A 5,300-nucleotide genomic window follows, 5' to 3' on the forward strand; every position below is an offset into this window, starting at 1 on the left:
TTTACTTTTCTAACCCCCGCACGGACTTTCACTCTGGTTGCTACAGCTAAGATCTGTATTGAGTTGCCGAACTGTCGTACAGGTCCGGACCCTCTTGCTGCTGGGAGAGGGGTCCGGACCCCTAGAGACCTGCTCTGGAGAGGGGGTGCTTGTTTCCTAGGGCAGTCCGGAGTCCTGTGTAGCCGCTTAGCCGGTTCTGTACCCAAAGCATACACACTCCAACACCCTGTAACGAGTGCTCTAGTACTCGGAGCTGGGTAATTAGGGGCCCGGACCTCGTTCTAAGCTCAAGGGTTGGCTTCCTAAGTCCTACACGGCAGGTCCAGCACCATATCTCAAAGGATCGAGTGCGACAAAATGACCTTACCCACTGTTAGGAAGGGTCTGGAGCGTCGGAGTCAGGTCTGGTAAAGTCGTGTTGTTTTCTGGAGTGGTCCGGAGCCCTATGTAGCGCCTTAGCTTGGTTCCGCACCCTAAGCCTACACAATCCACCACTCTGTAACAAGCATTGAACTGCCTGGACCTGTGCATCCGGAGCTCCGGACCTCGTACTAGCCTGGGGGCCGGTCCAAAATAGGTCCCGCGGGTCTGCTACTAAGCTGTGACTTTGAAGTGGTACACAGGTTAAGTCTTGACTGGTGGTAGCTAGCCTCAAACCATTGAGCCTACCTACCAGGGGGTCCCGGCATCCGCTTTAAAGGTTTCATGTAGGTCGAGGTACCGTCTCGGTGGTAGACAGACTCAAAACAACTGAGCCTGTCTCCCAGGGGGCCCGGAGCATTCGCTTTGAGCCAGACATCACGGATCGATTCTGCACGCGTCAAACAGCTAAGTTGCAGTATCATTACTACCATATAAGCGAGTTTGATTCTCCTCTCTGTAGTTCTTTCCGCTACACAGAGAATAAGACACTCGTTCGACTTGCAATCTATGCTACACCTATGTCCAAGGACGCTTGCTCAACCTCATACGGGGGTCCGGAGTGTCTTCTTCGGCTCGGATGGCGGATAGGTCCAAACAACTGAACCTATCCGCCAGGGGGCCAGGGCGCTAGGGTGCTGCGTACCGCAAACCAGAACAATTGACAACTAGCTAAGTTGAAATTTTCTTCTATTAAGTTTCAACAAGTACAATGTTTTGTTACATAACACAAAAAACAAAACAAAAGTACAATGTCCAGCTCAGGAGTCCGCAGGCTCCCGCTTGAAGTAGGTGGCGACGAAATCGACGACGTCCTGCACGCTTTCCCGGGCGGCGGCCTCTGTCTTCGCCCCTGGACCATCGACCACGGGGGCTAGCGAGATGGCCGGGTCGTGCCTCCGGAGGCAGGTCAGAATGTGCCACTGGAACATCGTCCGGATCAGCTCGCGGCCCTCGGCTTCAAGCTGGCCAGCAAGGACCGGCTCCAGACGCCGGAGCCTATCCAAAGCGGAGTTCAGCACTGGGAGGGCATCAGCAATCGAAGCTGGTGGCTCCGCCACTTGGATTGGGCTCATTCCAAGTGGCACCAGCGCTAAGCTTGCTTCGCTCGCCCAGTCGACGATTTGCTAGACCCCACGCGCTGGTCCTCCTGCAGCTTCCGAACTGCCTCCTGCACCCTCCTCGAGCTTGGCCTTCTTCTTCGCCGCCGACTCCTTTAGGGACTTGAGGGCCTCGCGCTGGCGCTCGAGCTAGAGCTCCATGTTGGTGGTGAGGGATTCCCGCCTTGCAAGGGACTTCCTATCCTCCTCAAGCTCCATCTTGGCAGCAGTCTACTTGCTGGCAGCCTCGTGCAGCTCCTGGCGCCATTGGTGCAGGGATCCGGAGAGCTTGTCGAGCTCCTGCTTGTGGATCTCGAGACCCTGGCAGCGAGTCTCAAGCTCGGACCGCTGGGCCGCGAGGCGAGTCTCAAGTTCGGACCGCTAAACTGCGAGGCTGGCCACCTCCTTGCCAAAAGCCTCCTCCCGCAGTGCCAGGGCCTTTTCCCGGCTTGCTACTGCAACCTCCCGGTCGAACACCTTCCGAAGATTGGCTCGGTAGGCCTCTTGGTCGGCCTTTAGCTTGGACCGAGCATCCGCAGCATGGGAGGCTTCGACCTTCGTGCGCGCCTCCAGGCGGGTGTGCCAGTCCCGAGGCGCTGGCGCTCGCTCTCCAGAGCAGCCCACTCCCGCCGGAAGGCCGCCTCGGCGGTAGAGGTCGCCTCCGCTATCGACTGCCAGATCCGGAAAAGCACCTGCGGCAGGGGAGCCGCTTCCTCCTCCGGGGGACCCTGCAGGGGCCGCCTACCGCAGACCTCCTCTAACTCTTCCTCTGCCGCTTGTCCGGTACAGGCGTCGGGACCTCAGGAGCCAAGGAGCTCACTGTTGCCGCGCCCGTCGCCGTTGCGCTCGTTGACGCCAAGTCCAGTGACAGCGCGACTGTCGCCGTAGCCGAGGCCTCGGGGGCCACCGCGTCTGGTGTGGCTGCGCCTGACACTAGCGCATCCGCCGCCACCGCGTCGGGTGTGCCTGCGCCTGGCACTAGCACATCCGCCGCCACCGCGTTGGATGCGGCTGCGCCTGGCACTGGCGCATCCACCGCCGCTGCGTCGGGCGTAGCAGCGCCTGGCTTTGGCGCACCCGCCGTTGTAGTGTTGGGCGCCACCGGATTGGCGGAACCCGCTGCACCCGGGCTCCCCGCACCCGCCGAAGCTCCCGCCGTTGCGTCGGGCGTTGCAGCGCTTGCTGTTGGCGCACCCGCCGCCGCCATGTTGGTTGCCCCCGGGTTAACAGAAACCGCTGCACCTGGGCTCCCCGCACCCGCCGTCGCACCCGCCGTCGCCACTGAGGCCCCTGTCGCCTGGACCCCCGCTGACGAGCCAGCGGCGGTGGAAGAACTGCTTGGGCGAGAAGTCCTGGCAAACAAAGAGAAGAAGCTTTCAGCAAAAAGCGGAGCACCGAGAATAAAGGGATTGAACAGAATAACACTAACCCTAAAGCGCCGGGTCTCCAGCGTCCACGGAGGCTCAACGACTGCTTCTGCTGCTGCTGCTCCCGTGGCGGCGACGTAGGCGCAACCCGAGGCTGCTCCTGCTGTTGTTGTTGCTGCTGCTCCCGTGGCTGCCGTTGCTGCTGTTGCTGCCGGGGGGAGGCATCTCTCGGCGGTGGTGGTGGCGACGCGGCCACCCCGGAGGTCCCGCGAGGGCCGGGGGTCCGGGAGCTACCCTAGCCCGCGTCCTCAGTGGTCCTCTGACGCTTCGCGGCGGACTCCGTGACTGGGGTCCCGTTGCCCCGGTGCAACCTGTGCCGGCCTGCTTCTCCCGACAACGCGCCGGAGCTGCTCCGGGCCTGGCTGGGACCGCTCGTGGTGGCGCTACCGGCCACGGCCTGCTTGCCCTTGGCATTGGGGCCGGACCCCGCGGCGCTCGGCACAGCTTGTTCCCCGGACGCAGCAGGGATCCGGAGCCCACGGTCCGGGTCACCTCCAGTCTGGCGCGCTGCCAGCCCACCGTCGTTGAGGGTCGGCAGGGTGGCCAGCACCGCGGTCCTCAGGCGTGAGTCCTCGCAGAGGGGGAGGACACCCTGAGGGAGGATCAGGTGCTCCGGGATGAAGATTTCCCCCGTCTCCGCCCGCACCAGGACCTCCAGGGCTTCATGGGTCAGGTCGCTCCCCTCTCCGCGGTGGGTCCTGCTGCAGTCATTGAGGCCGGTGAAGCTCCAAGCAGGGTGCGGCCGCTGCTTCAGGGGGGCGATCCGGCGCTTCAGGAATTCCCCGAGCACGTGCAGTGAGGTGAGGATGCTCTCCGCTAGCGACCGGATCTTGCTCAGCACAGAGTCGAAATCCGACGGCAGGGACGGCTTGGCCCTCCAGGACAGACGGTCGGAGGCGGGCCCCCCGGTCGGCATGACCAGGCGCTCGTTGGCTTCGGTGGTGGCGATCACCCACTCCAGGCGCCACTCCTCCCACTTTCCGCCAACGAGTCCGGGGATGTATGGCGTCCGCAGGTCACTTCTCGACTAGAAGCAGTACGCCCCACTTCGTGTTTGCCCTTCCCGAACTTAACCAGGACGAAGAAGTGGCGGAAGAGGACGACGCAGGGCCGCACCCCCACGAACATCTCGCACAGGTGCACGAAGATGGCCGTCAGGATGATGGAATGTGGCGTGAGGTGTTGAAACTGGAGGCCGAAATCTTCCAGCAGCAGCAGAAAGAATGAGGAGATCGGCAGCCCCAAGCCGGTGGAGATGTGCGAGATGAACAGCACAAACTCCCCGGTGCGCAGGTTGCCGAGGGGAAGCGAGCCTGCTCGAATCCCCCAAGCAGTTTCTTGTGCACTCCACCCAAGTAGGCGGCGCACTGTGTTCAGCTCCTCCTCAGTCTGGTAATGGCGGGGACAACCAAGGGATGCCATTTCGCTACGGAGGCGGGGAGCAATCTACGCAGGGAAGCAAGGTGTGAGGAGGCTCGAAGGCAAAGGGGCGCAAAGGTTGGAAGGAAGAAGGTGAATGCGGGAAAGTAACTGCGGTATGCGGTCCGTCCCTTTTTGAAGCCTGACCCAACCGGTGCGCCCCGGAACCGTCGCTGGAACCCAAGCGACGCTCACGCCTGGTGTTAATCGCCCAGTCCGTGACAAGGGGGCCCAGGCCCGCCTGTCAGGGAGGGCAGGTAACAACAAAGGTGTGAAAAGGCGGGATATGAACTGTCACCCGTGCGCGAAGCGAGGCAGAAGCTGAGCTGACGTGCGCGCATCAAGCGCTGGCATGACCAAGTTTTTCGGGAACTGCGCCGGTGGTAAATATCCCATTTACTCCGGCCGCAACAATTCCGAGCGTCGCACGCATGACTAGGTGAACCACTGTGCGTGGGGGCCACTAGTCAGTAAGCCGTTACGATGTGATGCGGCAGAGGAAAACCCGATAGTTGGTCAAAGCCGGACAAGACTCGTGCACTAAGAGGCTCCAAGTTATACAGAGCCAAATCGCAGTAGTGGCCCCACCTGCGGGTTCGTCACCTCCCCTGAGGTGGGCCCGGGGGCCACTGTCGGTACCCTGTAGCAGGGATACCCACTCATACTGCAGCAAGACAGGACTGGCGTAGCCATCCGCAGCTACGCCATAAAGGGCGGAGCAGCCAGGCCCCACAGGTCAGGCTCTTTCCTCACCAGACCAACGGCCCCGGACCCGCTCCTCACTTGTAACATTTTGCTTAAAATAAATCGTGCGCTAAAATTTTGCTTCATCGTTGAGCTCGAGACCCCTCCTTAAAACCCTAACCCCAGTTTTCCGGAATCTTCCCTGTTCCGCCAGATCTTCCGATTTCCCCAAAGACCCGACACCCGTATC

Source organism: Panicum virgatum, chromosome 4N (genome assembly GCF_016808335.1).
Source record: "Panicum virgatum strain AP13 chromosome 4N, P.virgatum_v5, whole genome shotgun sequence".
Classification (NCBI taxonomy): domain Eukaryota; kingdom Viridiplantae; phylum Streptophyta; class Magnoliopsida; order Poales; family Poaceae; genus Panicum; species Panicum virgatum.